This window comes from Pinus tabuliformis, chromosome 1_1 (genome assembly GCF_031772625.1).
Source record: "Pinus tabuliformis cultivar Carrire ecotype Pingquan chromosome 1_1, CPIR1, whole genome shotgun sequence".
Lineage (NCBI taxonomy): Eukaryota > Viridiplantae > Streptophyta > Pinopsida > Pinales > Pinaceae > Pinus > Pinus tabuliformis.
Genome location: NC_142297.1, coordinates 289,107,067 through 289,114,284, shown reverse-complemented (window position 1 = coordinate 289,114,284; position 7,218 = coordinate 289,107,067).

The window sequence follows — 7,218 nt, the reverse complement described above, 5'->3', positions numbered from 1 at the left end:
TGAAAGTACTCCTTGGTCGCAAGATCAAGCGGTTCCCCCAGGTATTATTTTATACTTTTTCGGGCTTGAGGGACACAAATTTACGAAAAAGTTCAACTTGGAGTCTTCTTAAGTTTTTCAGACTCTCTAAAATTGAAAAACGCCGAGTTTCTCCTATACTGGGCTCATTAAACATTTCACAGTAAAGGACCTGTTCAATTACAAACAGGAACGAACCACTCCTTCCTAGGGTTCGAATCAAAACTAGGTTGGACTCATCCGAAGGATGAGCTTATAATCAAGCATATGTTATCCTCCTCAAGCTTGTTAAAAATAAAGAGGTACTTGCCAGAAGTGGTGGGGGAAAAGAGAGAAGAATGAGCCTATTTGTTACCTTTTGTGTCAGAAGAAACTTTATTACCACTCTTGAACACGACACTTTTCATTCACCTGGGTTGGGAAATCCTTTACCTCACAGTTGATCAAACCACTTTGAAAGTCTTCAGCTGGGTTCCGGGGATTAAATTTGAGTTATTCAGCACCAAGCCATCTGTCGTGTCGTTATGTGTTCAAGAGGTCTGCAAGCAAAACTTTCATCTGCAAAATACTTGTCATACATTTGACCATCCTTGAGTCAGTCTTTACAGCAACATTTCTTCAACTTGAACAATGATTTCGTGTTGCGGGTTTGCCTGCAACAGGTCGCTTTCTATCGAAATTAGCACATTATCTAGAGAGATGACTTAGAAATCGTCAGTACCTTGAATTCTGCATGCATCAATGGCAGGTTTCTCGCCTTTGACGTCAGTTTACATCATTGACTTTCGATCAAAGGATTCCATGAAATGTTCGACATCAACTCATTCATTCACATCTCATGGATTGTATTGGGTACTTTGAGAACCATTGACATTACTGGTGGTCTCTCTCACGCTTGTTAACAGTTTACATCATTGACTGGTAATCAAGTGGTTTCTACCATGTTCGACATCAACTCATTTATTCGCATGGCTAGAATCGTACCAATTCGAGAAGTAGAAATGAAGACCCTGGATCTAGTTTCCACCATCCAGGCTGCGAGGAGTTTTGTATTCATTATCTAAGTAGACTAATCATAAACAGATGACTGCGCCCATACTGTGTCTGCAAAAGTCTATGATTATGATGTACTGCAAGATCATTCCTGTATCAGAGTAGTTAGTCTGTTAGTTAAAGTTTTAATCTGAGTATGGGAATGCCTACCTCAGTGATGATATAATCTTATACATGTATTTTGTGTTGAAAATTGCAGGTTCTGACCAGGCTCTCCACGAGATAATCCTTGAAATGATAAAGCGCTTCACCCTTCCTAGATAATACAAAACCCTAATCTATTTCAGGCTTCGCACTTTAGGGGGAAATCTGTTACACTCAAAAATGTCACCATGACTATTTACAGTTAGTATGGCTCTATCAACAGTCATGCTACCCTCTTAAGCAAGTCTTATGCCTCTGCTCTCCATGTCAAACTCCAAAAAAGAGAGAAATTCTTTCTAAATGTATTTATCTCTGGGGACGCAGGTTCTCTCAACCTTACCTGCGGGTACGCACCCAATGTTCACAAAAGCTGCGTCTTTGGACGCTCTGTATGTAAAGGGGCAGGTGCATCCCCCTGTAAAGGTTAAAATGCACAAGTTTCATCTTTAAAAAGTCACTTGTGGTCATTTCTAGAGCATTCTAGAAGGTTGTTCGACATGTATTGAGCGCCTCCAGATGGTTCATGCACTCCTACCAAAGAGGAACTTATCCCATCAATAGGGGAGCTATCCCATCCAAAGAGGGGATTATCCCATTGATGGTGGACCTGATTAACTCCCTCTTGAGCACTATAAATACAGGCATTGGGCCAGAAGGAGAAGAGGTTGAAAGCTATACATTTCTAAGGGTAAATGTTGCAGGAATTAGGACTCCCATTTAGAAGCTTGTGAGGAGAGATTGCCATCTTTGCTTGTTCTATTTGGAAGTGGGTGAGCTTTGTCAAAGTAAAGGAGAACTCTTGATGGACCCTGGGAGGGACTTGCACAACACCAAGGCTCAGGTTGTATTTGTTCCTTTTGTTACCTATTAATGCAAATGAGTCCATTCTTCTCAATAACTTGTTATTTATGAGTTGTTTCATGTACTCCTTGGTCTATGTGTTAAATATGTTTTATTCTATGAGATTATCAAGTGCTATTTAATCGTTTGATTGTTAGTGTATGCAGGTTTCAAAGTGAAGGAGGAGCTCATCCGGATCAGTGGAGCTGGACCGCTACAACAGCGTTGGATTACAGGTAGGATCTAAACACTCGATTTCCCGTATAGTAAATGCATGTTTAGAGAAGGATTGATCTTGTTTGTCTTGTTTGTCACTAGAGAGTCTTAGGCTCCTAGGGAGGTTGGTTGTGTCCGCACAATCGACTCTTTCCGCCTAACAATAGCAAATACACTAAAGGTCATAAGTGTGACGAGAAGAAATTATTTTACATAGATTGTGAAGAGGAGGAAGAAAAGGATCAAGAAACATCAAAAGAAGAGGATATACACCAAGAAACAACCCTAGAGAAAGAAGAAATGAATCCAAACATATCTTGTAAAGCATTGGAAAGAATTAACACTCCTCAAACTCTCAAGATAGAAGGACATATCAAGAACAAAAGGGTTCAAGAAGTGAAAGATCACATCAAGAAAGAAGAAATGAATCCGACCATATCTTGTAATGCATTGGCCATAATTACCACTCCTAAAACTATCAAGATAGAAGGACATATCAAGAAGAAAAAGGTAATAGTGTTGATTGATTCGGGTAGTACGCATAATTTTATTCATTGAAAGATGGCCAAGGAATTGAATTGCTTCCCTTATCCATCACCAGAGTGTCAAGTGATAGTTGCAAGTGGAGGAATCATAAATTGCTCTAGAAAGTTCCATAATATCATGTTATCCATGGGAGAATATGTATTGAATAGCCCAATGCTTTCCATTCCAATAAGTGGTGTTGATGTTGTACTAGGAGTCCAATGGTTACAAGACCTGGGTACAGTAGCTTTTAATTTTCAATAACGTTTCATGAAATATTCTTCGAAAGGAAAGGAAGATGAATTAAGGGGTATCACAGGGAAACCGGGAAAGATAATAAGCTCTAACAGTCTGACAAAGCTTCTAAATAAATAAAAACGAGGTGTAAATGCATAATTATGTTCACTAGAGGTTCCCACATCAAAATAATTTATTTCTCCAGATCTCCAAAAAGTCTTGGACAATCATTCCAAGGTATTGGAGACTCCCAAAGGCCTCCCACCTATTCATGATCATGATCATTATATTCATTTCATTCTAGGAAGTGTTCCTCCAAACATCAAGCCTTACAGATATCCCTATGCCCAAAAGAGTGAAATTGAACGTATGATTGCAAAAATGCTAGAGGCTGGTATAATTCAACCTAATCAAAGCTCTTTCTATACTCCAGTAGTATTGATGCACAGGAAGGATGGGTCATGGCGCATGTGTCCGGATTATAGGGAGCCCAACAAGCTCACTATTAAAGATAAATTTCTTGTTCCTATCATTGATGAATTATTGGATGAATTGCATGGATCAATTTACTTCACCAAGTTGGATCTTCGTTCAGGATATCATCAAATCAGAATGAAGACTAAAGGCATTCTGAAAACAACATTTAGAACTCATGAGGGTCATTATCAATTTTTGTTCATGCCTTTTGGCCTTACCAATGCACCTTCCACAATTCAAGGTTTGATTAATTCCATTTTCAAACCCTTCCTTAGAAAATTTGTGCTAGTATTTTTTGATGATATATTAATCTACAACAAGTCTTGGAAGGATCATGTTCAACATGTTGATAGGCAGCTCAAACTATTGGAGGAGAAACAATTATATGTAAAAGCTCCAAATGTTTCTTTGGAGTACAAAAGGTGGAATATCTGGGTCATATTGTATCTCATGAAGATGTTAAGGTTGACCCTAGCAAAGTTAAATCCATTAAGGAATGGAAAATACCCACATCCATAAAGCATCTGCAAGGATTTCTTGGGTTGACAGGGTATTATCGCAAGTTTGTTAAGAATTATGGGAGAATAGCAATGATCCAGGTTCGGGTGTGAAGAAGGACCTTTCCAAGACCTTTTACTTTCGTGATGTGTTAAAATTGAATTTTAAAAGAACATTAACAAATACAGCTGCAGACTGTAAAGAAGAGCAACATAACAATCATCAGCACATGAAAGCAAAAGTCGTTGATAACGGAGTTTGTCCATGAGGGACTACATCTCTGGGCCCCAATGTCAAGATGGTGTAGGCTGCTGCATTATGTGTTGTCAATAAGGTGATGTACACAGAGATGATGTCTCGATCATACAAGGAAGAATTCCCTCACATAGGAGTGGCTCTAAGAGATTTTCCACAACTAGAACTCTCAATCAAAAGACTCCTATCAGTATGACACAAAAACAAGCATGGTGTGCATCTCGCCAACATGGCATAAAAGGAATGTCAAATCAAAACACATGCATGATGACAACAAGAGTATCCCAACAACATACAACAAGGGATCTCAGAGCATAACATGAAGAGTTATGACCAAAATTACATCACATAGAAATATTTCGCATCAAATCAAGCAAGGAATCATGACCACATGTAATAAACAAGATCCTACATCAACATCAATCATGGATTTGTACAACATAATGCAGAAGGAAGAAGTACATGAACACATCATATAGCTCACATCCAAGGGCCATCTGAAGAAGTGGATGTCTCACTATTGAAGCAACTTGGACCATTGCTCTCACGGCATCGATCTCATAAAGATGGCTACTCGCACATGAATGTGGACATATGCACTGGCACTTAGAAAAGTGACTAGAAGAAGAAATGAGAGAATAAGAAATCTGAATCCACCATCAGATTTGTGGCGTCGAGTAGTGCTGAGTCGACTATCCAAAATCTAAATTCTGAGAAGTTGATAATTCTGGGCTCAAGGAATCTTCTAGCTTCCCTCGGGATTCCTCAAAGATTCTATTCTATGGATGGACTGGAAATTTGCAGCTCAGATGGCGAATCTGATCTCTCCATTGTGATCCCTACGGAAAACCATGAAAAACAAGTATAAACTTGACTATATTATGAAATGTCAAAATTTTACCTCCTTGGGAAAATTTCATGGCTCATGGTTCTACTCCTTGTTTTTTGCTAAAATCATGGTTCCACGTGCATTCTGGAAATGAATGGAAAATGCAGACCTCTGATGAAGAAACGAATAGCACCATTGTGTTCGTGGTGATGAGAGGTTTAAAAACCATATAAAACTTGTCAAATTCTCACAATAAGAATTTTTCTCTCCTGAAAAATTCATGGTTTGTGCATTAAAATATTAATTAATTTACTACCTTGAAATTCATGCCTGCGTTTTTCTCTCTCTGTCTCGGACTGCGTGCAGAGGGAAAATTATGAGTATAAATAAAACTCATCGGCGTATTTTCCAAGGTAAAGGGATTATGGCTCAATGGTAAAAGAAGGTGTTGGTTGAGGAGAGGTCGGGGGATCAAATCCTGCCCCTCCATAGATAAACCTTTTAACCATAATGATGCATAAACGGGGATCGGTTCCGCATTGGGCGGCCTGCCCCTTAAACCCTGAATTAATCCTTATCGACACATATATATTAATACATATGCATATATCAGCGCACATATAAATCGCAATCGACAGTCGACACAAGGATCGGCGGGAAATGTGAGGTCCTGCTGATATCCATATAGGCGATTGAAAGTTACGGTGGTGGCAGCATTGTAATTCGGCGATCGGCACAAATATCAGCTGATATATATATATATATATATATATATATATATATATATATATATATATATATATATATATATATATATATATAATGGGTGTGACTGTTGGGGTTTGGGCCGGGTCCACTGTCGATGGCCCGCGCCCACCCCTTAATATATATTATGGTTATAACATATGGTTGTAAGTCTATGCGGGATATGTGGAGAAGGGTTCGGCGGAGGTTATTACCGCTAATCTCGATCCCAATCCCATATGCGTTTATTGATGCATTAAGTTAGTTTTAAAGGGTTCGGCGGGGTTTGTTGCCACCGATCCCGACCATGTGTTTTATGTTTTATATAGTTATTTTAATAACTATATGTTAAAACAATTTTAGTTATATGACTATTACCACATAAAAAAATGATTTTGTCTCTTATGTAGGTTTAGGAGACAAATGAAAGAATTCCAAGTGTCAATGTGTTATATACCTAGGGGGGATAACATGGGGTACAAAGGGAGGTATCCAAGGGAATAATGTAATAATGGGATGGGCCATAGTAATAAATAAGGTGGTTAACCCATATCATGTAAGGGACCACAAGTAGTTAGTAATAATGTAATGGGCCCATGGTATTAGATAGATGGTATTGAGGGAACCATGGTAATGACCCATGGTATTGTATGTATGAGCTTATAAAGAGGCTAGAGACTCCACATTGAAGGATGTGAAGGATTATTGTATGAACAGGCATATGGTTTGTGGAGTGTTCTCCTTCCTTAAGGAGTGAATATATGGTGTTGCCCTACCTTAAGGGTTTGATCAATAAAGTGAATCATTTCTATCTATATTCATATCTTGTTATTTCTTGGGTTTATTTTCATTGTCTTATATTTTCATATCAGTTCTATAACAAGTGGTATCAGAGAACTTTCCTGGGAAAAAAAGTGGAGAATTTTTCTTATGTTTCACAGGAAATTTTTGGGGCGGCAAGTTTGCATATTAGATTTGTATGTTTTGGTGCAAGGTCTGAAAAATATAATTGCATATCTGGATTCTATATGAAAAAATACCCAATTTCAAAAAAAAATCGGTCGAATCAGAGTCCAGATGAAGGAGATATCGCTGATTTAAAAATCAGTGGGGTTGAAGACAATTTTTCGGGGCAGCGAGTTTGCGGCACAGCTCTAGACATCTTAGTACAAGATCTACAAAATATAATTGTAGATCTGAACTCTTTGTGAAAAAATACTCGATTTAAAAAAAAAAATCGGTCGAATCGGATTCCGGATGAAGGATATATCGCTGATCCAAAAATCAGTGGTGTTGCAGACATTTTTTGGGGCAGCGAGTTTGCGGCATAGATCTGGACGTCCTAGTGCAAGATCTACAAAATCTAATTGCAGATCTGAATT